At 43.8% G+C, this 27336-nt stretch overlaps 1 protein-coding gene across 2 annotated transcripts in view; it reads right to left on the reverse strand.

Moving 5' to 3' along the window:
* SNAP25 (synaptosome associated protein 25) overlaps positions 1 to 22480 on the reverse strand; it is a 108107-nt gene extending 85627 nt beyond the window's left edge. For both annotated transcript variants that reach the window (XM_075925671.1, XM_075925672.1), the window contains exon 1: positions 22347 to 22480. The gene's annotated coding sequence lies outside the window, so the exon portion shown is untranslated. The remainder of the gene's footprint in view (positions 1 to 22346) is intronic.
* Positions 22481 to 27336: the final 4856 nt, after the last annotated feature.

The raw sequence follows: 27336 nt of genomic DNA on the forward strand, positions 1-27336 counted from the left end.
TGCAGAAATTACTCAGCAAAGAACTTTGAATAACAAGGAAGCCTGAGAAAATCAAGTGCTGGTGGCAGGCAATTTGTGAGCCAGAATAGAGTGGAAAATTCACATAAAGATTTCACTGCTAATTATTCTCCCACTTCTGCAGCTGAGTCATGCTTTAAGTATCTCTCTTCAGTGGATCATGTGGTTACTGAGTTGCTGATGAGCAAATTGGCTAGTCCACCCCCTGCTTAATACTTCTTCTTAACAGCTGATTAATCAAGAGTGATTCATTCATCTCCAGTCATTTCAGAATGATGTCCTGAGCAAATTCTCACTCAGACATGAAGACAGGAATCCTGGCCCCACTGAAGCCAATGATTTCAACAGAACCAGGCTTTCACCTAAAGTGTGTGAAACTTTTTTTTCTTGTTTCCTTCCAGCCAGTCTATGCACATATTTATGCAATTTTTGGGGTCTGATCCATTTCTGATATTTACGTGCTTAGCTCCATCGACTTCAGTGGTTCTGCACTGATGAATGATGGTGTTTCCTTGTGCTTGTGAGAATTTATGCAGATTTATTCTCAGTGTACAAGAAATCACTCATTTTACAATACACATCCCAGCTACATTCGGAGCGTCTTTTATACAAGAGGAGTAACTCCACAGCCTGTCTTTTTTGTTCTTGAACCTTGAGTTAAAACTGCTAAATCATCACTTGTACATTTATCCTTCTCTTCTATCAGGCTTTTTGTAAACTACATGGGAGAGATTGTCAACTGGTATAAATGGGTGTAATTGCTTTGACTGCAATGTAACTACTCTGAATTACACCACCTGAGGAGCTGGCGCTAAATGCCTAGTCAGAACAACAAAATATCCACTGAGTTTTATTTCAGTCATGTATGGGTGTTGTGACGGTGTGCCAGACCAGCAGCAAATCTCTTGAACATGTGGAGGAAGTCACTTGGCTGTAAGAGTGGACTTGGTAATACAGGAGATCCTCGCGTTTCACAGAATCGCTATTCACGGTTCTGCATATTCACGGGGGTCTCCTTTCCTGGCTGGGGGGCATATTGGGGGCCAGGAGCCATGGGGAACTCACTGGGGCTCTTGCAGTGAGTTCCCTGCAATTGCCCAGAGCCTTGGTAAGTTCCCTATAGCTTTCACAGCTGTGTTGAGTTTCCCACTGCTTCCCTGAGCCCTGGTGATTCCTCCCTTGGCTCCTGGTCACCACGGTGAGTTCCTCGCAGCTCCTGGCTACCATGGAGAATTTGGAAGCCATGAAGAGCTCGATGCAGGGGCCAGGACCTGCAGCTCCCAGTATTCGCGAATTTCACCGTTGGTGGTGGATGTAGGAACACATCCACTGCAAATGGCGAAGATTCCCTGTCTACCTCTGGTTGATGGGGAATAGGAAAAATATAGAACTGATGTTCCCAGTCACCTAACTTTTAAAGCCTCAGCAAAATTCAAGTATTCTTGGCACATGTGCAGAGGTACCTGGGACTAAGACAAAGCATATGAGGCTTGGTTTCACCATGGCAGGGAAAAAGAACATCCATTATGTCTTGTAGATAGGTGTAAGCCTATTATGCAAATATCATCCATCTTACTATAAGTAACACTTCAACCCTGATTGTTACTATAAAGCCAGATTCTAATACCCTTGCTTATACTAGGTGGCATTTAAGTCCACAAGAAACACCACGTATTAACTACTCAATAGGGATACTCTTCAATGTGAATAAAGTCATTATAATCTACCCATAATCTAGTTACTAGCAGAATGGGTCAGCATTTTTAAACTAAACTAAATTGTTGAAAATATTGCCCGACAAAAATCAAAATATTTTGCCAATCTATTTCAGTTTCTGAAAAAGTCTTCATTTTGATAAAAATACAAAAGGAAAAAATTGTTTTTTCCCCTTTTCCCAGTAGAAAAAAAAATACAAGCATTCTATCCATACCCCTTTTGCTTTTTTCCACTGAAAACCAGGCAAAAAAGAAAAGAGAAAATATTATTTTTCCTGCCAAAATTAAATGTTTTGGAAGTTTTGAGTAAAACATGAAAAAAATCATTTGCATTTGTCAGCAAAAAATATTTTTATGTGAAAATAATGAAACAAAAGAATCTCTTTTAAATTGTCATGAAATATTTATCTATTTTTCGGCTAGCTCTAATTACAGCTTATCAACCACTTTTTGATTTGTGTACCCAGTCCCAGTTGCTGTGAGATTAATTCTTAGTTCAGGACAACATTAGGGGTGGAGGGGACGGAATTGGTTTAAGGTATGCAACTCCAGCTACGTAAATAACGTCACTGGAGTCAACGTACCTTAAGCTGAGCTTGGTTTGGTCTCCACTGAAAGAGGTCAATGGGAGAAATGCCTTCCCTTACTCCTCACAACAGCAAAGAGTACCGGCACTGACAGGGGTACCCTCAGTGTTCGATTTAGTGGGTCTTTACTAGACCCAGTAAATCAAACCTTGGAAGATCAATCACCAGAGCACCAATCCTCAGATAAGTGGAGATGTGACCTTAGTTAGAAAACTGATTAACAAGTTTGGAGCAAACTACTAACAAGCATCCCAGCCTATTTTCCTTATTACAGCTGAATAATGTATAGGCTGCATAGAAACCCGCATTGGAAGACTGTTTACTGCTAGGCTACGTCTACACTGGCCCCTTTTCCGGAAGGGGCAAGTTAATTTCAGAGGTCGTAATAGGGAAATCCGCGGGGGATTTAAATATCCCCCGCAGCATTTAAATAAAAATGTCCGCCGCTTTTTTCCGGCTTTTAGAAAAGCCGGAAAAGAGCGTCTACACTGGCCCCGATCCTCAAGAAAAAGCGCCCTTTTCCGGAGGATCTTATTCCTACTTCAAAGTAGGAATAAGATCCTCCGGAAAAGGGCGCTTTTTCCGGAGGATCGGGGCCAGTGTAGACGCTCTTTTCCGGCTTTTCTAAAAGCCGAAAAAAGCGGCGGACATTTTTATTTAAATGCCGCGGGGGATATTTAAATCCCCACGGATTTCTCTATTACGACCTCTGAAATTAACATGCCCCTTCCGGAAAAGGGGCCAATGTAGACAAGCCCCTACAGATTAAGGACCAAACTGTGAATCCCTTACACTGTTAAGCAGTTAGTGTCACAAATTGTCCTTAACAGCCAGGAAGTCAGAGTCACAAGGTCACTACTAAACATGATCTTCCAAATAGCTATCGTCTTCTCTAATGGAATTACACTGTGCGTAACTGCTTACCAGTGCGAGTAATGCATTCAGCTGGCTCCGCATCTTTATGTTGTCTCTCCAATTAGAGGCATTTTTTAGTCTCCACTATTTTCTTTTTTTTAATCATAGTTTCCACGGAAGCATCACTAATTCAGAGTCTCTGCCCAAAACCACATCCAGGATTCTGCACAGGTATCTATGTATGCATTCTTTCTCATTTGTTTTTTCATGTAAAGAAACAATCCTGTCTTCCTTCCCTTGTGACAATTATAAATAGTGGCTTGCTTTGATTTCCTGACTGAGAATGGCGTAGGAAATATGCTTTTCCAAGGAGTAGATGGCAATATTCACCGCTTCATTCACAGGTCGTTCCCTGTTCCAGAAACAACTAAGCTGCTATGATACAATGGCTGTATTCTGCAAACATTGGCTTCCTGCAGACAGCCATGTATATGTAAGTTGGTTCTAGCTGTGCCAAAAACAAATGGCACAAGAGACTAATTCGCAGACAGGAAGCTTAATAGTGTACATGTATTTTGTTTAAAACTGCCAACTATGCTATAGTTTATGCCTTTAGGTGTAGACAGGAGTAAGGGATGATCTATAAACTGCACCTCTCCAGAAGTTGCCTCAGGAAGCACGGTGCTTTGGAGACACAATTCTTTCCTGCTCCAAGAGGGAATTATCCTGCTGCAGCCCTTGAAAGAGGACAGATTACTTTTTTCTCTCACATTTGGCCAGCTATTTTGGCCAGCAGTCCCTTCCTCATCCCCCACTACACCTCCCTGCCCCTGTGTTTGCCAGGAGCAGTGTGAATAACCTGAGCTTAAGGGATCTATGAGTTGCTGTTTTGTTCCAGACCAATTCCACAAGCCAAATACCCAGGGAGGGACTGGAATTCCACTTCATTCTCAAGTTTAATTCTCATGCAAATAGTCTAAATCACGATATCAAGCAAGGGCTCGCACATTATCAACCAACCAAACATTGGCTGATTGGCTGTGTAGATGGCACCTTTTGGCACAAAACCCGCCTTTTGTGCAAGAGCCCTCACTTTTTTGCATAAAAACCTCTTCCGCAAAAAGGATTGGAAGAGAAAATGCAAATGAGAGTGCAGCATATGCAAATGAGCACTCTATTTGCATTTCCTCTTCCGGAAAAAGCTTGTAGTGTAGCAGAAGCGCAAGAGAGAGGTAAGGAGTGAGGTTGTGCACTGACCAACAAGAGGCTTTTCCTTGGCTTGTAATGTTTCCCCACTAAATCCCTCCTATCTGGTTGCTTGACTTTGTCTTGAGATAGGAGCAGAGGCAGTAGTACATTAAACTCCCACCAAAGTGAGAAACACTTCAGCTCCATTTCTTATGTTTTTCACTACGCTACCAAATGCATCTGGCTGGTCGGAAGCAGCAGCCTTTGGTCTTTGTTGACACACATTAGTAAGGCTATAAAAATAAAAATATAAAAAGTCAACCGGGCAAACAAACCCCCAAATTCTGTCTCAGGCAAATATACAGGCCTGAATGCGATAGTAACATCACAATGGAATGTCTACACTTGCACCCTCTTTCGATAGAAGGATGCAAATGAAGACATTCGAAATTGCAAATGAAGCTGGGATTTAAATATCCTGTGCTTCATTTGCATATTTGCGTTATGGCGCTATTTCGAAATAACAGAGAGAAAACCCTTCTCTCAAAATAACCCTTATTCCTCATACAATGAGGTTTACCAGTTATTTCAAGAGAAGGGTTTTCTCTCAAAATAACCACATCTTAACAGCGCCTGTTATTTCGAAATAGCGCCATAACACGAATATGCAAATGAAGAGCAGGATATTTAAATCCCAGTTTCACTTATAATTTCAAATGTCTTCATTTGCATCCTTCTCTTGAAAGAGGGTGCAAGTGTAGACATACGCCAACAGAGCAGCAAGTTGACAGGCTGCATGGCCCTGTGGAGACCATGTTTACACAACAGTCTTGGAACACTTCCTTGTTGGCTTGGTAAGGTTTAAGGAAGAGAATTTCTAGCAGTGAGAGTTTACAAGCATCTGACCAATGAGGACTCCCTGTTGGTCAACGCACAGGCCAGTTTAGGAAGTAGTCTCAAGGGAAGCCACGTTCATCTTGTCTAGGTCACAAAAAATGCCTCGGAAAGCTAATTGCCTGATGCCCAAAACCACATCCACTGAAATCATTGGGAATCCTTCTATTAACATCAGTGTGAGCTGAGCTATGCTCCTGTGCAGAAAAAATAGACATTTTTTAGGAACATGGCTGAGTAACAAGAATTCCTAGATTTTGATGCTGAGCTAAAGTAGAGAATACTGATTAAATGAATTAATTGAGAAATAAGCTAAAATCAGACCCAATGGGAGAGAGCACTATCTACCCAAACAGATTAATACCATTTGGAGACTCCATTGCCCGAAATTCAAGTACTAAAGATTATTTTTGCTAAGTATACGTAGCACCAGGGGCAGCGACAGACCTGTTGGGCACCTGGACAATGGGAGCAATCCCAGAAGGGGTGGGGCCTCAGGCACAAGGGGCAGGTCTATGTCACCTGGAGTGCACCACCGACAGCCCTCAGAGCTGCTTGAAGTGCTCTGGCACCAAGAAGCAGTGGCGCCCGGACCCTTTTGAATTGCCTGGACTGGGGCAACTACCCCCTTTGCCCTCCCCTGTTGGTGGGCCTGTGTCGCATCTAATTTTTGGAACAGTATCCGTTTCATAAAGCAAAGTATCCTAGGCCCTGTTAGAATATTAATGATCAAGTGCAGTGTTGCAACTTCAGTGAACAGGCTCTGAGCTGGAATATAGTGATCAAGGGTCCTGGTATCACCATGAACAAGTCACTTGTACCAAAACCAGGAAATGGGGAGAGGATTGTATGGGCAGCGGAGGGAAGAAAAAACCAACCAAAGTGAATGCGATGGTTGCTCTGACCAAGAGTTATAGCCATCTGCTTTCATTGGAAGAGAACAGAATGACCAAGAAATGCGATGGTTGAATTTGGATAGAAAGAACTATTGTGCAGCCCAAACATTCTTGTGCATCTCTGACTCAGACGAGAGAAAGCATTTCCTGTTACAATGTTCTCTAGCACTAGCAACGACATCAGTGTGTTCCTTAATGAATGGATCACAGTTCATCTCCAAATCTTCCAGAAAGATTTTTACCTCTATTGCAACAAAATCTTGCCACCTGTCTACACTGGCTGCGAGTACTTGCGCAGGAACACTGACGTTCTAATGTAGGAAATCAGGGCTTCTTGTGCAAATACTCTGATGCTCCCACTGAGGGATAAGCCCTCTTGTGCAACTGTTCTTGCGCAAGAGGCCAGTGTAGACAGGCAACATTAATTTCTTGCGCAAGAAAGCCCGGTGGCTAAAATGGTCATCGGAGCTTTCTTGTGCAAGACAGCATCTAAAGTGGCATGGATGCTTTTGCGCAAAAGCACATCTCTTGCGCAAAGGCACATGCCAGTGTAGATGCTCTCTTGCACAAATACTTTAACACAAAAACTCTTGCGTTAAAAGTATTTGCACAAAATCATGCCAGTGTAGATATAGCCATGCTGTTTAACAGGCTTTGATCCCGAACAGTTAGCACCAGATATGTGCACATATCGAGGGAGAGGAATTCAAAGGAGAAATGGCTACGTTCATCATGGATAATCTGTCAAATTTGTGTGTTCAGATACTGGCATGGCATTCACAAGACTGATTATCTGAAAACTGGTTAAGCAGACAGCGTTACTGGGTCACATGATCCAGGATGGCCGCTCCATATAGGTGCATTATACTTTAAAGATATGGAAAGAATGTCCTTGTGCCTTTCCCAGGAGAGAATAATGCAGTTCCAAACCTCTTGTAATGCTGACTTACACAAAGATGTTGGCAGTGGGGATCAGACCTGGAAATAGGGATGTTAAAATGCGGATAAATGTGTAACTGCTGCAAACTCAACCGTTACAGTTACATGCACCTGCAGCTGCTCTGGGGAGCCAGTGGGTGCAGGGAGCCGGCTTTTAAGCCGGCTCCTGGCAGGCACCAGCTCCAACCCGCAGCCCCACTCCTGGGGAACTGGCTGCTGCCCCCTGAACTGCTGCCTCTGACACAGTGGCAGCTGAGCAGGGTGGCAGTTGCTCTCCAGGAGCAGGGTGGAAGCCTGTATGTATCTGGGAACATTAACGGATAGGCTCAGGCTGATCAGTTAACCATTTACATGGTTATATGTTCACATCCCTATCTGAAAGCTAAATGCATGAGCTAAAAAGGCACATTTCAGCCAAGACTGTAGCAGGCTGATCAATTTCTAGGGAGGCCTAGCCACCACCACTGGGTGACCGAGTGCCACTCCAACAAAGCTGGGTTTATCTATAAAAGTCAACAGCTTATACATGTAAATTATCAGACAGTAAGTACTGGTTCCTGCAAGCCTCTTCCGTGAAGTCCATGGGAGTTCTAAATGATGGACTGATTACATCCTTAGGTCCACAAAAGGAGCTTTTTGGAAACTTTCCCTGGAATATTTTTGTTACAAATGACACATGCATCGCTCAAGCAACAGAATAGCCCCAACCTCTAAATTTGTGTCTCCAGATGATTGCATCTGTCAAAATGGGCATGCATCGATTTGGGTGTAACTCAGTCCCATGCAAAAACAAACTAGGTAGGTCAGCTTCCAGCTGCTTATTCTGGTCAAACCCAGGTTTGTGGATCCAAATGGGAAGAATGTCTAATTTTGCCTGAAAAGAAATGGTCAAACAAATTCAGAGATGAGGTTGGTCCTGGCTAAAAAGTTTTACTCAGGACATATGGCAAATTAGTCTAGAAGAGAAAAGTTCAGAATGAAGAATACAAAATAAAACCAACTAAGCAAGCTAATATACACAATTTAACTACTATGGCCTAGGAAGTTTGTAACCTAAACACTGCTCCTTATATTACCATAGGTCCTTGTCTCTTGGGCTGTGTCTAAACTACATGGCTCCATCGATGGAGCCATGGAGATGAGGGTTGTAGGCAAAGGGAAATGAAGCCACGATCGTAGGATGAGGTTTACCGGGGATGTCGATAAAAAGCTTTCAGGTCGGCACGGGAGCGTCCAGACTAGCGCGCTGAGCCGACAAACAGCTGATCAGCTGTTTGTCGGCTCAGCGCGGCAGCCATGTAAATTTAAATGAAGCTGTGATTATTTAAATCGCGGCTTCATTTCCCTTTACCAAAAAACAAATCTACATGGCTCCGTCGACGGAGCCATGTAGTTTAGACGTACCCTTGCTGTTTACAATCTGGATGCCTTGCTTGAGGATTGGGTGGCCATGGCCAATTGATTTCCCCTGATCAGGGCACTCAATTATTCTGAAACCTCTCATTCTAACCAAAATTAAGTTTGTTTTGTTTTTTTAAATGCAGCAGGGAACAATAAGATGTTGAGATGGGATTTTCAGAATGTTTTCAGTGCTGGTCTGGGTAGCCTGGATCAGCATTCACATGGCATTCCACGTCAGTATCCAGCCTGGGCCAGGGAAGGAAATAACTTAATAGGCAGACCAAATTTGGTGGTGAATCCTTGTCATGTGCCCCCGAGGCACATTGTGCATATGCTAAGAAGTGCTGACCTAACTCTGCTCTTGTTAAAGCCAATGGGAATTTGATTGCAAAGGAAGCAGCGTAAGATCCGTACCGACTGCTTTGATAGTCTTGCCTTTAATCTCTATAGCTGCAACCTTTGCCCCATGTTCTTTCTCTCAGGCCCATGGTGCTGTGCAATGAGATGCTTTCTAGTTGTGTCTCCCAGTTAGAGAGAGTTTCTGAAAACTACTTTTTTGGTAGGAGAACTGGGCAGGAGGACATTTGAGAAACACCAAAGAGGAACAGGACTCCAGAATCCACAAGGTAACAAAGAGTGTAATGATCAAGGTAAAGGATGGTGCAGAGAAGAGCATAGGAGTGGATCTGAAGCAAAAATGGAAGGCAACCCAGAAGAACGATTCTGGGACAGCCTCAGAGAGTAGGGGATGGTCCCCGGAGAAAAGAAACTTGACAAAAGGCTCTTCTAAATGTGAGAAATTAGCAGAGAAGATGTTAGAGAGAAATAGGAGTAATCAAGAGGGAATGGGAACGAATTGTTGAGGTCCAGAAAGTCTGAGGAGAGAGCCAGTATATCAAACAGCTTGCCAAGAGAAAAGGAAAGTCCAGGAGCTGGATCTCAAGTAGGACATGAAAGTCCACCATCCCCAGGAAGAGGTGGAAGATGTGACTTGACATAAGGAGTATATTTTGGAAGAGACTTAGGAGAGTCCTTTTTCTAACCATCTGAAAAGGAGCAACATCAAAGAAACAGCTTCATTTCCTCTTCCAGAGATTTTTTTTTTTAAATCTAAACTACCAAACAACATTGCCACCTCCCACAGCCAATGTCCAAGATGCAAGATCCCCTAATGTAGGCAACATATTTATTAAAATGACAGCCAGTATCATGACATTTTATGCACTTTCACACCTGTGGATAAAACAGGAAAGGCAGGGGTCACACTCAGTCAAACCAATACCAAACAATGACTGCAATTCATAGTACTAACAAAGCTAAGCTAATTTGTCATCACACTCATTTAGGTAGACAGTGTCCCTCTCTGCTACCCTTCATCTGCAGGGACTGATCCTAATTGGAATGGTTGGGTGTTGCCCAACATCAATGTTTACCTCTATTGCAGCAAAGTGTTCTGGAGAAATGAGTACAGGGTTGAGATATTCTTCTCGTTCGGCCACTAAAACACTCTACGATGTTGGTAGGTCACGCCACCTCTCTGGCTCAGTTTCCTTACCTGTAAAATAGGGACAATCCTAGGGACTGCCCCAGTTCACAGGCTTGCTCGCTGGGAGGGTTAGTTGGTCAATATCTATTCAGTGTGTTGACCATATAAAATGCAGTGTATTCATTTTTTTATATTTTTCCCCTGGGATCCATGAGTCTTTTCTCTTATGAGTGTGGATCCAATGGGGTAAAGCACTGTGGAAGAGTGTTTTGCCTGACATTTTCAAGAAAGAAAAAAAAAAAAAGCTCTCCTTCAAGAACTTGTTTCCACTAGCCTTTTCCATAACATACTGCCATCTGCCTGGCTGCTTAATACATTCGCATTAAATGCCCCGAGCACTAATCAGGCCATTCGGGCACTATTGTAATGAGCATCCACTTCAGTGTCCATGCAGCCCTTTTGCATTCTTATTCATTAACCTGTCAAATAGCTTTGTGCAGTGTTATCGCACTGAGCAAAGGATTGTCAGACAAGATGCATGGCCTGTGAAACGTCCCTGCTCCCAGAACAGCCTCAAAGTATTAAGAACATTCCGTCATTAAGAAATGAATGACTAGAAGAGATGATGACTGCAAAACCCCCTGCTAATAAAGAAAATAATTTTAAAGAGACACTAAGCTGTCCCTTCTGCGTTACGTTCAAGATGTTGTCTAAATAGCATTTTAAATTATACTCAGCACATTCTCAAAGCCTTAAGGGTTTGGGGTTTTGTTTTTTTATTTATTTCCACTGTCTTCTCCCGGATACAGTCATCTCAAAAATGCACTGACAGGTCTCCACAACAAACGTTACCACATCTGAGAGCCATCCAGTTTGTCTTTCAAACCCCCTTTACAGCAGGAGACAGAAGTGTTCTCAGCCCGGGCAGAAGTGGGTGACAGAACCCAAGAAAACATTTCTTAATGCTAAAGAGACAAGGTGGTATATTTCATCCGACCAGCTTAAAGAAATCCATGAAAAGGCTGTGCAGAGATTAGGGTTGCCGGATGGTTTCAACAAAAATACTTGACACACTTGATATTACATCACAATCTACATTCCATCTTATTTAGAAAATACCGGACGTTAATATTTTCTCATTTACATTTTCTCAATTTGTTTCCCGAACAGAAAGCTCAAATACTGGACTGTCTAGTTCAAAACTGGACACCTGGCAACCCTAGCAGAGACAATGCGTAGATTCAGGCCCGTATGCAGGTATTTGTGAGTGTGTGTGGGGGGGAGGGTAAGGGTAAGGGTGCTTTTTCTGTAAATATGGACTGCAGGGGTGTGAATACACCCTCCAAGGTTCCCCAAGTAAGCAGGGAAATCAGCCCCAGCCTTCCCCCAGTCAGCCAGTGTATGGGAGAGGGAGGTTCAGGCAGTGTGCTGCTCCTGCCTTATCCTCCCAGGCCAGAGAGAGCATTATTACTGTGGGGGACCATAGGGGATACTCTTGTACCCTTTGCACACACACCCTGGCTACGTCTACACTGGCACGATTTTCCAAAAATGCTTTTAACGGAAAAGTTTTCCGTTAAAAGCATTTTCGGAAAAGCGCGTCTAGATTGGCAGGGTGCTTTTCCGCAAAAGCACTTTTTGTAGAAAAGCGTCCGTGGCCAATCTAGATGCGCTTTTCTGCAAAAAAGCCCCGATCGCCATTTTCGCGATCGAGGCTTTTTTGCGGAAAACAGTACTGTGCTATCTACACTGGCCCTTTTGCACAAAAGTCTCTCGGAAAAAGACTTTTGCCCGAACGGGAGCAGCATAGTATTTCTGCAAAAGCACTGACAATCTTACATGAGATCGTCAGTGCTTTTCCGGAAATTCAAGTGGCCAGTGTAGACAGCTGGCAAGTTTTTCCGGAAAAGCGGCTGATTTTCCGGAAAAACTTGCCAGTCTAGACACAGCCCCTGCATACAGGCCTGACATTTCATTCATTTTCATACAGTCAAGGAAACAACTTTTTCCGCTGGATGTTTGCTGCAAATCAATAGTGGATTTTGATTTGATTGTGTTCACCCACCTTTTAGGTTTGCTTTCTGAGAGCCTTCAGGCATAGGCATGTATGAATACTCGCACAAAGCAAATGTTCACCTCAAAGGTTCAAATGTTCACAGAAAGAAAATTTCAAGTTGTAGGGCTTTGCATTGGGCATTTCCACTGTGTCAGTTAGTCAGGGCTAGATCCATAGGTCCTGGTGCTGTTCTCACACAGCTGGGTTTCACACCACTGTAACTCAAGTGGTGTTACTCCACTTTGCCATAGCTTTCTTTTTAAAAGAGGTTATGCGTATGAGCAACATTTGCACATGATGTATCTTAACACTCAACTCTGTTCGGATGCTCTTAGCACATTGCAAGTGAAAAAGCATTGATTTGTTTAATTTACAGTAGAAATCCCCAACGTTCACCCTTTTCGGTTGTTTTAAAACATCCATCTGGGAACAGTATTTCAGTGTCTAACAGATTAGGTCTGCTATTCAAATAGATTTCTAGGTCAAGCAGACACAGAGTGTAAGCAGAGCAATAAATTGGCAGGTGAACTGGCATCATTATAAACTGTGATTTTCTTGGGACAAAATTAAAACAAGCAATTCACCTATTCTACAAATGACTGATTTATTTATATGAAAACAAATACAATGGAACAATACAAGAAAAAAAGGTTGTCTATTCAACTGTAGAGCTTTCGTGTCCGGCTATGCTTGTTTCACAAATCCTGGAACCATTCCCCAGAATTTCCTTGAATTTAAAAGTATTTCAGGTCCACACACGTTATATAGAATGGCAGCAGCAGCTGAAGCTGTATAGTGCTGAAAGCCAAGAACATATCACATTCTGATATCTATGGGCCTGATCCAAAGACCAGTGAAATCCGTGGGTATGTTTTTGTTCAGTGGGCTTTGGATCAGGCTCTGTGAGAGCTGTAGATATATACACCATCCCTCCAGAAGCACTCAGCACTTTGCAGAATCTGGCTATTATTGTATTAGATTAAAACAATCAGCATAGAATTACAAATATGCCCTAAAAAATGCTCTGCAGCATGCTGGTACAGTATATGCAGTGTGTCTGTATTGTTTTTAGCTGTAATATGCACCTCCCTGTTAATTGGTAGGTTTTTGCACAAGAAATAGCAAATAGTGTATTAATGTCAAAAATCACATATGTGAAATGTCCTTTTGTAATCATGGCCTAACAAACACATTTTTGTTATTAGCAATTACACAGAACTATGATAATTATAATATTGCCCACAGTATCTACCATTATATTTTGGGCACAATAATTTTGCCACATTAAAAACACAAGGAAAACTATAATTATAAAAAAAGTAAAAATAAAATATCAGTTCACTTGCGTCCTGTTAGAAATGAATTCAGTGAGATATTTTCTTCTACTTTCACCCATCAACAGCTGAGTCCCACTGCTGGTAGAATGAGGAAATGGTGGGAGTTAAAAAGTTAAATGTATTTTTTTGAAAATACCTGGTAATGGGGCAGTGATATGGGTTCTAAGATATTTCCAAATCTCCTTGATAAAGAGAAAAAGGCATAACTGAAGGACTAATCAACTGAAATGGAAAAACAACATAGGGAAATAAAATGCATTATCCTTTCTAGGGGAGAAGAGTTATTTGTGTATGCATGTGTTTTTAGAATGCAGGGCCCGATAGTTGTCTGTGATTCTGATGTTCTAAACACTGGTGTAAATCCAGAGGTATCAGTTGAAACTCAGATGGACTCATATCAGGGCAACTGAGAACTGAATCTGTCTCAGGGCTGTTAACCTCATTAAAAATCCTGCTGCTATACCACAAGATTGCAGCAGAACCCCAAACTGAATCAAACTCTTACAAGAAGATTGACCTGGTGTTGCTGGGGTCCTTAACTCAATTAATTTTGGTGTTTTGGAAATGAAAATGAAAATGTCCGTGCCTCATGTAAATCATTGCTCTGGGGTGGGGCTAGGGATGAGCAGTTCAGTCTGCAGACTGCCCTGGGGAGAGAGGATGACCTCAGCCTCCTGTCACCACAGCAGCGTGGAGCCAGGGGAAAAGCACCTCCCCATGTCTGCTGCAGCTCCATTGGGCACAGCCATAGGAAGGGTGCCTGTCCCCCATCTGGGGCAGGTCCAGATTCATCTGCCCCCTGCGCGCTCCCCAGCCAGAGCAAGGAATGCAGCAAACCGTGCACTCTCCCCTCACTGCCTGATAAAGGGGAACAGCCAGCAGTGTTCCCATATGAATTGGGGAAGAGGGAGCTTCAGTGCCCCCCAAAAGGTCACTGGGAAGGGAGCTGCAGGATGGGACAGTCCCAGAATGAGGGGGTACGCCCCCAGCTAGCCCCTTTCACCTGCCTGGTGATTCTGCCTCTTTTCTGTATGGTTTTATGAGAAGCAATCCCATTTCAGGCACATCCCATTTTTCTAGAACAATTATAATAGAGGAAGCTGCAAACCAAATTTGGTTGTCCTAACTCTTACCGTTTAGGAGGAGTTCTTAAATAGACAGACAGACTCACAAACAGACAAACTCTCTAAATATATACCAGATCAGTACAGGTGGGTATATTTCTTCTTTATCATCTTCCTGCCTCCTCATCACCGCCACCATTCATAAAAATACAAACTTTTTGCAAATCTTTCTGTTAAAGAATCAATATTTTAAACTTCATCATCATGAAACAATTAATGCCAAAGAGTAGGATATTAGGATCAGATTTTAAAAGGTGTTTAGGTGCCTAACTCCCAACGAAAGACCTTGAAAAGTCTGGGTCTCAGAGCCTATGTCTATACTGCATGCTTATTTTGAAATAAGAGTTCGGGTCTACACAGCAAGCCCATTAGTTTGAAATACTCTGACTTCTGTAAACCTCATTTCATGAGGAGTAAGGGAAGTCAAAGAAAGAGTGTTCTTCCATTGACTTCCTGCTGTGTAGACAGCACCACAAGTCGAGTTAAGCTATTTCAACTTCACTATGCAATTAACGTAGCTGAAGTTGTGTATCTTAACTCGACTAAGCCTGCAGTGTAGACGTACCCAGAGCCTTTGACTAAACTGCCAATTAATTTAAAACTCAACTGAAGCTATCGACTGAAAAATAATGGTGTGTTCATGCAATGGGCGAGACTCTCAATCAATTTGAACTTTTAGTTACACTAGCTGAGGATCTGGCCAAATAACTTTAATCACAGCTTGAAACAATAATAAAAGAAAGACTGAAAATCTTAGTGCTCCCTAAGTACCTAGCTAGAATCGGCAGCGTACTCAATGCCGAATGAGCATTCAGCTTCCGAAGGAACAGTGAAACAACCGTGATTAATTATTTTGTGCCTCTTTTTTTCATTTGGATTAGAATCCAACCTCCTTTCCTGCATAAGACAAGATACCGTATCTATCCTTACCACCGAAGAAAAGCTATAAAGCTTTAATAAATGCTATTCTTTTTAGGACAACAGCATTACAATACATTTCAGATGAGGCATACACAGATCATGCTGTTGGCCCTTTTAAATTTTAAATGGCTAAAATGCGTAACAAAGACGTGTTGTAAAGATGAATGGTATGCACACTTTCTATTCGGATAATGTATTCAATCAGAAAATGCTGCATTTTTTCATTACCTGTCTATTCCCGGCTCTCATCAGTAAGAATTTATCATATTGATGGCCTTATCATTTAGGGCCTTCTTCAACGTCCACTAAAATCTGTGGGAATATTTCCAGCTATTGCAATATGCTCCCGATCATGCCCTTAGTGCACCGCAAATTCAGAACACGGTGCTTTTCTCTTTGAAGAATATTGACTTAAAGCTGTCTTGAAATTTAAACTCATATTTGACATTTCATTATAACCTCTGTTGATTCCTGTTTGATTATTGTTTCAGACAACCATGATCATAACCGAAAAGGTGCTTAGGACATTAACATAATTACATTCTTCAGGCCAAAATGGATTTCCATTCCAAAATGCTAAAGGAAAGTGGCAAATGACAAAGGAAAACCTTTAAAACAGACATGTAAAAATGAGTGACTACCATCATCCAAAATCAGCAGAGAATAAGTAACTTCCTGTCCAGTATATTTGACTTCAGCTATGGAGGAAAATGCTAGATACTACAATGAGCCAGGATAGGACAGAGATTTCACCAAAAGAATATGAATGAGAGCTTTGGGTTGAAGGTACAAAAGGGAGTTGATGGGATGATGCTAGGAAAATAATTTATGTGGACTTTAGGAAAGTTCTTGCTGCAGTAGAATTCAGAAACCTAATCTGAAAGGCTTCACACAGTAGAATCTAAGAGTTACAAACACCTCAGGAATGTAGGTTGCACATAACTCTGAAATAATGTTCATAACTTTGAACAAAGAATTATGGTTGCTCAAAAGGTCACAAATAAACATGGTCTTAGTACCGTTTTGAAACTTTATTGTGAAGAAGAAAAATGCTGCTTTCCCTTTATTTTTATTAGTAGTTTACATTTAACACACACTGTATGGCAGTGCTCCCTGTAAGCTGTGTGCTTGTGCAGCCACTGAGGAGAAATTCAAATGCACCTAGATGATTGGCAGAGTGCTCACAGCTCAGTTTGTTTGTTTTTTTGTTTATACTGCTGGTGCACATTCACACATGCCTTAGTGCACATAACATAATTTATTCCACAGATGGATGGAAAAGATTACAGGCAACACCGCTGTATAGTCTTTCTATCTTTGTTTTTGGTCTCTGCTGCTGCCTGATTATGTATTTCCAGTTCCAAATTATATGTTTTGATGGGTCAGTTTGTAACTCTGGTGTTTGTAACTCTGTAAGTAAGAAACAGAAGGTTAGCAAAGTTGGGAGTGGTTTGAGGTGTTGTCAATTAGGGATGAAAGGAATATGGCTACAGATGGACGAGTGCTTTGCTGAGCTGTATTTTTGACAATTTATGGCCATAGGAGATCACATCCGACCTTGCCCGACAGTAGGCATGCTAGCTCCAGCACCTTAGTCAAGTTCCTTCTCGCCATAGGAAATTATGTCCTGCCTACCTAAATTCTGCCTGTTTACAGTTGATCAATTCTTCTGTCTCCATTAACCACCCTGTATCTGAGCAATTCAGTTGTCAACAATTGCCTGATATTTTTCCACCTCAGAGGTGTTGTATTTCTGCAGTGGGTGAAGCAATGAGCTTTATTCATAAAGTTCTATTCTTAGTGTAAATCCAGTCACTCTACTGACAACAGTAGAGTTACACCAATGAGTCTTGAGTCACTGAGTAGGAGCTATCTAGTCCACTGTCTTTAGAGCAGTTCATAAATCTTTAAGATGAAAGATGCTGTATGAAAGTAATATTGGTATTATTGCTTGTGCTACACAGTTGGCAAGGTGTTCCTTTAAAAAAGTTATAGATAAAGTAGAAAGAGACACTAAAAGAATTTTGGTGACCTCTCTCCTTAGGGAAAACAGCGAATAATGCATCTAGCTATGCACTCCTATGCGGCCAACAAGTTACTGAACTGAACTGTGGCTAAGCAAATACTGCAGCATCTGCCCAAAGGGAATCAGTTCCAAAATCCAGAAATCAGACCTCACAACTGCAAAACACTTATGCACATACTTAATTTTTAGCATACTCTTAGTTCACAGGATTTAAAGGCATGCTTGAAGTTAGTAATATGCTTAAGTGTTTTGCTAAATCAGAGATTAAATGATCAGGCAGCAACTAATATTACAGAGAAGTAAGGCAGAAATTTGACAGAAAATATTTAGTGGGGTGAAGCTGCTAAATAAGAGATGTGCTACATTAATTAGCTGTCTAACTGCCGCTGTCTCTGAAATTGCTTATGTTCCTGGGCTCAAAAGGAAGAGAAATGAGTAACAAATTGTTTTTAAAAATCCCAATCCTAACTTGTTTGTATAAGAATCGGGCTCTGTTTCTGCTGAAATTAATGGTTAATGTCCCATTGAGCTTGATGGTGCAGGATCAGACCCTAAACGATATTTAATGAAAAAAAGACCCATAATTCTAATTACTAAGTACAGGCTACATTTATCAGTAAAACCAAAATAGACTTTTAAACTCTAATGCCTATTAACATTTTTCATCTTTTTTTAATAGAAAGAGATTTTATTTTCCAATTTTTGTACCACATAACGATATTGGTGAAGAAACATTAAAGCTGTTAAACCCTCAGCGTGGATGCTGTTACACTAGCATAAAGGTGCTTATATTGATATATCTTATTCCCCTAAATTTAGATATATTAAAGCAGCCCAAAAGCTGCATGTAGACCACTCTTCACCATACGTTACGTCTGGATCCAAAGCTCATTTAAGTCAGTGGGAGACTTTTCATTGACTTCAAAAGGCTTTGGCTCAGGTCCTTACTGCTTAAACCTACAGCTGCATGTTGACTCTCATGTCTAGGGAAGCTTCTCTGAAAAAACATTCCATTCTTCTTCTCATTAAAGAGAAAGTCCTCAGAGTGGTGTTTTCCAGAAGACCCAACATTTGGACTGGCTCTGTCGGCATTGAAATGAATGGTAAAATTTCCAAGAAGTTCAGTGGCAATAGGCTTAGGTCAATACTAAGCACTTTTGAATCCCCCCTCCCTCCCCTTATACTAGTTCTAGTGGACAAAATAAGTTACATAATATTCATCTGATTTCTTCGGAGTGCTATGCTCCCATTGTTCTCATTGAGTTTGATGGAAGCATCAGTGCTTTTGAAAAATCTGGCCATCTATATGTTTTTGTATGTGTCCATTATCCCTTTGCAAACTGATTCTCCCGAGTCATCCCAATGATTATACATGCAGGGAATGTCCTCCTGGCTGACCTCTGTCTGCACTATGCAGAGGTATCGAAAAAAAAAGAAGCTTCATTCTAATTTTGACAGCCTGCATCTCTTGGCAATCAGATGGGACATTGTGGAATTCTATTTTGGCAGCTGTGTCTTTTAAAGGTGGACTGCAAGAGTCCCTTGCTGATGCTCCCTTGTCTCTGAATAAATAATAAGCCCATCTGTCTGCATCTCTCATTTTACCCACCTCACAACTTCCCCTTTCCCTCCCAATTTGTTTAGATCCACTTTGGTGCTGGTATTTCACATGCTGAAGAAATTCCTTCCCCTAATGTCGCAAAAAGAGGTTGCCAAATATTTAGGAGCAGGTAAAGGGAGAGATTTCTCTCCCCTTCCCCCCCACCCCCAATCTTTTATTGCAGCATCTTCTTCCTTCTCAGTTAATGCAATTGATCTCAGGAGTCTGGGCTTTCTTTGAAGACACGCAATGCTACAGAAAGATTTTCCAGCCATGTTTTTCTAGCACCCAGCAAAGAATTTTGAAATATGAAGCAGGCATAAAGATAGTACAGGCAGCTGGTGGGATACTGCAGCAGGGTATTAGAACCAGTTTGCAAACTTCAGGAATAATCTAGCACAAGATTGGATTCCTGACCCTCTTTAGAAGGGCAACACTTTCCTTTCTCCCTTCCTCTTCCCCGCTCGCCCTTAACTCTTGCTGCCTTTCCCATCTTTTTACTCTTTTTTTTTCTGTTTCTCTCCCTTGAAGGAGCACTGTGATCTCATCCTCACCTCCCTGGCAGCTACACATATCCCATGGCCCCTAAATGGTGTTACTGGACTCTCAGCCCTTGCTGGGAAGGGGCTGCAGTCCCGTCATTCTATCCAGCCAGCTAGTGTCATGGTGCCTGCAAAGGTCAAAATTGCCCTCACACCAGCACTGAAGTTTGAGCCACATTTTCCACCTCTGATGCTGACCAGCAGGAAAATTACAGTGCTTACTTATATAATGAAAGAGGTGCCCAGGCGCAAGCAATTAGGTTCAGGGACTTCAATATTTTTTTTATACTTTCAAAACAGAGGTGCCAGGGATCAACTCCACTGGCACAAATTAATCCCTGGAAAATTACCTTCCCTGCAACAGTAATAGTGGAGCAGTGGTCCTCCTCCACCCTTTGTGAGGTGCATTTCCAAGTCCTGCCTGCTCTGCGTAAAACCAGGCTGGAGCGCACCCAGCCTGGAGGAGAGAGCAAACCCGTCCTGTTCACCCACTGCTGGCAGCAGACAGAACCCAAACAGACATGACCGATTTCCTGCCAGGTCCTGCCTTTCTCCAAAGGCTGGAGCTGAAAGCCCAGGGTAAGAGGGGCAGGGGTCTTCTGGCTTCCCAACACTCTTTGATCTCCTTCCCCTTCAGGGTAGCCTGCCAGGCAGACCCAAGTGAATATACAGAGTCTGGTATACAATGTGAATTGTCCTGTTGGCTTGGTGAATGTGGCAGCAGGAGGCTGGAACAATCTGTGCATCCACTGACTTTGATCTTTATCTACTCAGGTTTAGCACCCTTTCTCTAGATACTTTATGCACAGAGGTAGGGAGTGGGTGACAGAACATCTTTCTTACCCCCCCCCCTTTCCCTTCTCCTATTTATTTCGAATTTCCTTATCCTCTAATCTTAACTCCGGTCATCTGAAGAAGTGGGCTGCGCCCATGAAAGCTCACGATCCCATCTACATGTTTCGTTAGTCTATAAAGTGCTACGAGACCCTTTGCTTGCTGGTTTTTTTCCCCTATAGGACAGAAGCCACTTCAAACGGGGGGAGGGGGGTTGGCAGCAAGGCGCCCTCCCCCCATGTCTATTTCCGGCCCCTCTGCATGGATGGTGGTTTTCTCCTGGGGGTCCTTCTGCATCTCCACTAGCCTCCGGCCTGTGCGGATGTGCCTCCAGCCACCCCCCTGGCATCACATGCTCCACCCCTGCAGGAGCCCAAGGAACGTGACGGCCACAATTCACCCAGGTTTTCCGAGCAGCCCAGGGGGAGACACTGGCCCCCGCCTCCTCCCTTGGGCGCCACTGCAGAGGCCCTCCCCCGGCGGGGAGCGAGCCCAGCCGCGCTTCACTAATGCCCGAGCAGCACGTCCAGGGGGCAGCCGCTCCAGCAGCGCAGCTTTGACGCAGCGACGCCAGGGAGCGGGCGGGACGTGCAGCAGCAGAGGCGGCCGATGAAGTTGAACCGGCCTCGCCCCCCCCGCTACCCCCCATCCCGCGGGCTCGCCCTGCAAAGCGACCCGCCCGGCCGCCTGCCTCGCGCTGGGCTCTGCCCCCGGGGGAGCGCGGCCCGGTTACATAAGGCGGCCCGCTCCGCTCGCGGGGCTCTGCAGTCCCCGGGCAGCTGGCGCGCGTGTGTGTTCAGTCCTAGGGCCAGGGGGGTTTCACACGGGACCCAGGCACAGGCTCGGCGCCGCGGGACTCTCCAAGGAGACTGCAGCCAGCGGGTCTCCGGGCAAGGGGGCGCACGGCCCGGGGGGAGACCCGGTCCGATCCCTACAGGCGGGGGTACATCCGCCCCCGTCCCGCCCCCTAGCTCCAGGGAGCCCTCCCGAGCGCTTTGCTTTCCCCGCACCCCTCCTGGTGCGTTAGAGCAGCAGAGCACGAGTGCCCGGGGCTCGCCTGCAAAGCACAAACACTACCCCCCCCCCCCCCCCCCCCGCTACCGGCAGCGCCGCGGGTTCGAGCCCCGGGCGAGCTCGCTGCGGCGGTGCAGCCGGGAAAAGCGGAGAGCCGAGCGGGCAAGCCCAGCCCGGGCTGCTGGATTCAGAGGCGGTACAGGGCTGGAGGGGGGAGGAAACTGGCGAGCGATTGATTTGGGCAGTCGACCGGGCTAGAGGGAAGCGCCTTGGGAAGGTACAAATAAGACCCGAACGGGCACTTCACCCCATAGCCCGCTGCCGTGGAGGTGATGGGGGTGGAAGGGCAGGCGGGGGAGGGCGTTTCTCCTTCACTCCCTCCCCAGGACTTTGCAGCGTGTCACAGGGACGCGGCTCCCTTTGCACCCGCGCTGATGCTGCACGGTGCTCACAGTCCCCCTAGCGCCCCTAAACTTGCGGCCCGGCGCTAGTCGCTCTCCAAGGTCCTGAACCGGGCTCTACCCCAGAGGCTGCAGGCGAGCGCCGCTGGCCAAGGTGCTGACCCTCCCCACACACACACACACACACTGCTGCAGTGGGCACAGGGCGACCGCCCGGTGCTGGAGGCTATTGACCCCAGGGAAACAGAGGTGCCACCTGCTCCCTGTCCCCCAAGGGAAGGGGGAATAATGCAGCGGTTATTGCATGTCCACTGCCCGCCCGGTGCACACAAGCCAGCTCCGCAGCCCGTTTTTTTGGGGTGGGGGGGAGGGAAGCCCCACAATCAGTCCCCGAGAAACAATGCTCGGACAGAAGGTGTGGAGGTTACCGCTCTCCTCCCCGCCTGCAGCAGCGGCCGTGCCCGCGGACACAGGCAGGAGACAAAAGGCTGTGTCCCGGCGCGCTCCCTTACCTTGGCTTTTGCAGGCAGGCTCCGGTGCAGGCAGCCCCGCGGCCGGTTCTCAGCCCGGCTGCTGCGGCTCCGGCTTGGGAGGAAAGGACAGTCGCTCCTGACCTCCCCAAGCCTCCTTCTTCAATGGAATGGGAGCTGTGCCCTCATCAAAGATGGCCGTCCCTTCCCACGTCAGCAGCTTTTAATAGACATCTATCAGGGGGTGGGGGGAGGAGAGGAAGTGGCGGGGGGAGGGGGGAGAGAGGCAGAGAGTAGTCTGCGCGAGCCTGAGGCGTCAGAGGCTGCTGCTGCAATCCTTTGCATTTCGCCTCCAGTTGACTAACAAGAGACGCCAGAGAAAACCACCCCCCAAATTAGCTCCGCAGAATCCAACCCGCCATGTGATGGGCTGGGATCTTCCAGGGTGCCCCATGCAGCCGCTGGTTTTCTGTGGCAAGCGGGGGGCCGATTGATGGTGTGTGTGTATAGGGAGGGGGGGGGTACTTTGCTGGAATCATTTTTTGGAGGGAGAGGAGAATGCAGTAGTGATTTGTTTTCGCTAAAGGGGTGGTCCGAGAAGGGTATCCCTGTGAAGTCTCTGGTACTCCATATATGGCCAGTCTACGTGGGTTGCTATTTTGGTGTGTGATTTCTTAGTTTTTTCCCCCTTCAGAGCATCATGCCAGGGGAAGGGGGGGGGGGGGTGTCTCTATGTATTAATCTGACCAATTTTCCTCCTAAAAACCAACCAACTCAAAGATACTCCAGATTTTAAAACACGCGAATTTTGTTATCTTTTCTGGGGGGGAAATCAGAGAGTAAAAGAAACCCGTCCCACCAGGGATGCAAATGGTTAATCCGTTCCAAGAGAAACGGGATGCTATTTGTTATTAATTAACGGCATGATCATTTCAGAGCGCACCTTATTTGGAACAAATCGAGCTGTCTTTATTTAATTTGAATGTTAGAAGTGGAAATTAAAAATGCGCTGGGGTTTTTGGTTTCCTACAAAATATTGGCTGTTTTTAAAATGAAGCATTAGTGTCGACTTCGTACCATCGACTAGAGCACGCATTTTATTCTATACAGAGTTGAGAGTTCTCTTATATAACTAGCCAGATCTGCAATTAAACAAACATAAACCAAGATGCTTCATTCATTTCCCAGGCTCAGCCATTCTTGTCAACAGGAACTATTCGGTGACGGCTCAGTGCGCATAAGGGAAATCCTGACTTTTTTCCCCCCAAACTAATGCGTGGATAATATTGAGTCAAAAAGCAACCCCCCGATTAGGGAACATTCTAACCTAATCAAGTTCGTATGGCGTGGCTGGGAAAACCCGGAGAGACTAAATGCTATGCAGCTGTATTTGCATCTCCTGTGATTGTCTGGTGGAGCGTGTGGGAGGGAAGAGAGAAAAGCCGGTGATTTCTCCTCCCATGCTCTGTTGTGCCCCACAGAAAAACGTGATTGTCGATCGTGCCTAGCAATCACAGCAGCTGGCATCCCCTCCCACGAAAATATGTCCTCTTTTGGAATAAGACATTCAAAAGTTTGCTAATTATACCACACAAAACATTCCCAGACAAGAGGGGCTCTTTGATAGAATATCCCATAATCTATGCACATGGAAGACCCAGGAGAGGAAAAAAACCTGCCAGTTTTAAGGTCTGCAATAATAATGATATTACATAATATAATGAATTATAATTAATGTCTGTATATCTCCTCTATCCAGTTAAGACATTTGGGAAAATATCCCTATTAATACTATTTAATAAGGAGATTTATTAACACAAATGCCAGTTTTGAAAAGCAAGCCATTTCTATCCCGGTCCTGTATGTTTTAACATTATCCATTGTTTTGCTTAGGTGAAGATTCTAGATAAAATCTAGAATGTTAAAAATACAGAGTCAGCAGGCACATTTATGAGAGTTTGTAAATTGTCAATAGAAATCTAAAGTAAAAAAAAATTAAACAGTCTATTAGACATGCACTTTGAAATGAAGTTTGATTTCCAGTGAAGCAGTTAATAAATAATGTGCAATAATTAACAATAAAGAAGTGAAACTAAAGGCAAGTTATAAACTGCTGCTTTGATTAGGTCAGTAGCACTGCAAAATCCTGATTGGTTTTGTGCCAAAGAATGCCTTTGAGGAGCACTAAAGCCCATTAGAATTAAACCAGGGATGAATTTGGTCCATTATATAAAAAGTTGGGAGGGGGAGAGGAAAGAGTGCTGTTGGCAACATAAAATTCAATGTTAGAAAAACTATGCAATTCCAACAGCAGACTTTGTGACAGGGGAAAAGAAGAGGAAATGTGCAAAAAGTGAGATGTCACAGATGGAGAATATCTTTATGCAGACAAAAGAATTATTACAAGTTCAATTGTAAGAAAATTGGATTGGAATATAAAATGAGCTTTCAAGCCCCACTGCACCACACTCATATTTTAATAAAACAAAGTGGGACAGTTTGATTAAATAGACCATGCACAATGACTGGTAGTTCTAATAAGAATAACCATCCATCTTGTTAAAAAATCTCAGAGGGGTAACCCTGTTAGTCTGTAACTTTAAAAACGAGTGGTCCTGTGGCACGTTAGAGACTAACCAAAATATATAGCATCAAGAGCTTTCCTGGGCAAAACTCACTTGTTTATGTCTAATGTTATATGGGTAAAGGATATGTTAGATGTTGTTTACAAAGGTGGAATAAGTTGTTCTGAGACATACAAGAAAGCAGCCTTTTGCAGCTAAGTACTAAGAAATCTATTGAAAGAAATGCTGCTAAGCAAATTTTAGCTGATTCAGTAACACTTTTGTGATACTCAGTTTAAAAAAATGAACTAGTGGGATGCATACCAGTTTATCATCTGTTTATGAAAACATTTAAATATTCATTGAATAGCAAATCTGAGAACTGATAGAAACGAGGCCTAAAAACAAGATAGCAGGAGAGACTGAAGAAAGGAACCGAAATTGGCTCCAGGAATGATTCAGCTATTCAGCCAGCTGAAGAGCTAGTGCATTCAGGCACAATCCATGAGTAATGAGAAAATGAACTTGCTTTGCTGGATGCAAATGTATATTATATTAACAGCATTCCTACATTATTGTCAGTGAGTCTACTGAGGATATTGAATGCAGAGCCTGTGAACACACTGATAGTGTGAAAACCACAACACTTTTGTTTCATACATCATTCAAGAATCAGAAAGATGGTGAAAGTTGTCCAGCTGGTTTAAATAAAATCTTTCCTCCTCTTCAGCCTCCTAAAATCAGAGTAGGCTGGGTAGAACTACACACAGATGCACACACACCTCTCTCCCTGCCTCCCTCACTGAAGTCAGACCCCCAAATAGACCCCCCAGATCATCCCCCTACATTTTCCAAGACTAACATTTTTGTGAATGGCTGTTTGTGGATGTATTTATTTGTGCTTGAAAATATATAAGCTGGTAGTAGATTCTCTGGACTTGCCAAGAAAGAGAAAGAGCTTTTCTCTTTTGGAATGTGAATTTTCACAGAGTAGTTGAATGTCTGAAGACACATCAGTTTCCGAACGTTGGCGCATAAAATGACGCAACGAAATACACATTTTGGCATCTATATGTAAGTGGCCTACTTTTTAGAGCTGCTAAGCAATAGGAGCTGTGCTTGTTCTGAAAATTGAGCCATTTTTATTTAGGTGCCCAGATATTGCCTGAGATCAGTGATGGGCAACTTAGGCTAGCGAAAGGGCTACGTAAGTGGCCCTCTGTCATCTCTGTGGGCCTCAAGACTATTGTAACCAAGACAGTCTCCCAGGATAGCGTAGTTTTGCGACCTGCGCTGGCATACCTAGAATTTGCAGGGTGTGCTGGCTAAACCATAGCAGCACTCTGATTGGATGCTCATGTCTCTGACAGTCAATGTTGCGTGCAATCAGCACGCACCTCATTTCATGTGTCCTTGTTTTACCTGAGTGTCACGTTAGCAATACCAGTAGGAAAAAAATGACACGGGCAGAAACAAGTGGAATCTGGCAACTCTGCATGTGGGCAAGGATAAACAAAATGTTTCACAGGCCACACATACTCCCAGAGGTGCTTAACATTATACATCCAAATTTTAACATTTTGCCTACACCAGATAATGCTTTTGAAAGAACAGGCAGTCAATTCCCCTTATTTTTTACTTTCTCATCAATATGATGAACTACTTTGCCATTTACATTTGTTTTGTGCCTGAATATTAGAGGAGCTGAGCATTGCCATGGGAGATGTAAGTGATCTGTATATCTCAGGATCAAGACCTTTATGTAGCTGCTTTGTATCTTACACTGAATTTGGTGGAGAGACATAAATGAGAGAAACAATTACTTACTCCAGGCTGTATGTGATTACATTTTCACTTGATCTAAGCTGTATTGTTTTTACACCTTCAGTAATATATTATTTTCAAAGAGTTAATCTGCAGTTGCTTACTCAAGATTCAACCCAGCACATTTGCATACCCAAGATTCAGTTCAACCTTATTTAGTGAATATGTAAACAGAATTTTCAGTTTAAATCTCTATTGTATGGCCTGCTTTAATGCCCAATGAAATGAGTGGACAGATTTCCATTGACTTCCCTGTGCCCTAGCTAAAGAGAGGAAGCATTCTAGCTTAAGGTACTAGCTTAGGACTTGGGAGACCCTGGTTCAAGTCCTTGCTCTACCAGGGACTTCTTGTGTGACTTCGGGCAAGTCATTTAGGGTATGTCTACACTACCCCCCTAGTTCGAGCTAGGGGGGTAATGTATGCATACCGAACTTGCTAATGAAGCCCAGGATTTGAATTTCCCGGGCTTCATTAGCATAAAGCCGACGCCGCCATTTTTAAAAGCCGGCTAGTGCGAACCCCATGCCGCGTGTAGCCGCGCGGCACGGGGTTCGCACTAGCCGGCTTTTAAAAATGGCGGCGCCGGCTTTATGCTAATGAAGCCCGGGAAATTCAAATCCCGGGCTTCATTAGCAAGTTCGGT

The sequence above is a fragment of the Pelodiscus sinensis genome, chromosome 3 (genome assembly GCF_049634645.1).
Source record: "Pelodiscus sinensis isolate JC-2024 chromosome 3, ASM4963464v1, whole genome shotgun sequence".
In the NCBI taxonomy this organism is placed as follows: Eukaryota; Metazoa; Chordata; order Testudines; family Trionychidae; genus Pelodiscus; species Pelodiscus sinensis.